This window comes from Mastomys coucha, chromosome X, assembly GCF_008632895.1.
Source record: "Mastomys coucha isolate ucsf_1 chromosome X, UCSF_Mcou_1, whole genome shotgun sequence".
NCBI lineage: Eukaryota > Metazoa > Chordata > Mammalia > Rodentia > Muridae > Mastomys > Mastomys coucha.
In genome coordinates this window covers 76,307,871-76,309,217 of record NC_045030.1, presented here as the reverse complement: position 1 = coordinate 76,309,217, position 1,347 = coordinate 76,307,871, and positions in this window count along the sequence as shown.

Sequence of the window (1,347 nt, the reverse complement as noted above, 5' to 3'; positions counted from 1 at the left end):
TTGTTTGTTTGTTTTTTGGAGGGGAAACTGGGAAAGGAGAAATTTACATGTAAATAAAGAAAATATTTTTTTTAAAAAAATACCCAAAAGTAGGTATAGTTATAGATTATTAAACTAGAGCAATGGGTATTCATCATTAAAGTCATCTATTAACCAAAAAAGAAAAGAAAATGTGATACATTTTACACAATAGAATACTACTCAGCAATTATAAAGAAGGATATCATGAATTTTCAGGCAAATGGATGGATCTAGAAAATATCTTCAGTGAGATAACTCACATCTAAAGGGACATGCATGGTATGTACTCACTGATATATACATCAGTGAACCCAAATATTCCACCAGAAAATATCTATAGCTGGAAAACAGGTTCAGCAACATGGCTGGATATAAAATTAACTCAAACGATTCAATAGCCTTCCATTTTACAAATGATAAATGGGCTGAGAAAGAAATTAGGGAAACAGCACCCTTCACAATAGTCACAAATAATACAAAATATCTTGGTGTAACTCAAACAAAGCAAGTCAAAGATCTTAATGACAAAAATTCCAAGTCCCTGAAGAAAGAAATCGAAGACCTCAGAAGATGGAAAGATCTCCCATGTTTATGGATTGGTAGGATTAACATAGTGAAAATAGCCATCTTACCAAAAGCAGTCTACTGATTCAATGCAATCCCCATTAAATTCCAACACAATTCTTCACAGACATGGAAAGAGCAATTCTCAACTTCATATGGAAAAACAAAAAAAAACAGGACAGCCAAAACAATTCTCAAGAATAAAAGAACTAGGAGAATCACCATCTCGGACATCAAGCTGTACTACAGAGCAGTGGTGATTAAAAAAAAAAAAACTGCATGATATTGGTACAGAGACAGACAGATAGATCAGTGGAATAGAATTGAAGACTCAGAAATAAACCTACACACCTATGGACACTTAATCTCTAACGAAGAAGCCAAATATATACAATGGAAAAAAGAAAGTATCTTCAATAAATGGTGTTAGTCTAACTGGAGGTCTGCATGTAGAAAATGCAAATTCATCCATTCTTATCTCCTTGTACAAACCTCAAGACCAAGTGGATCAAGGACCTCCATATAAAACCAGATACACTGAATCTAATAGATGAGAAAGTGGGAAAGACTTGGAAGTACTGGGACAGGAGACAACTTCCTCCCTGAATAAAGCACCAATGGCTTAGGCTCTAAGATCAACAATTGATAAATAGGATCTCATGAAACTGAAATGCTTCTGTAAAGCAAAGAACACCATCAATAGGACAAATCTGGAAAGTACAGATTGGGAAAAGATCTTCACTAAAACTACATCCAATAGAG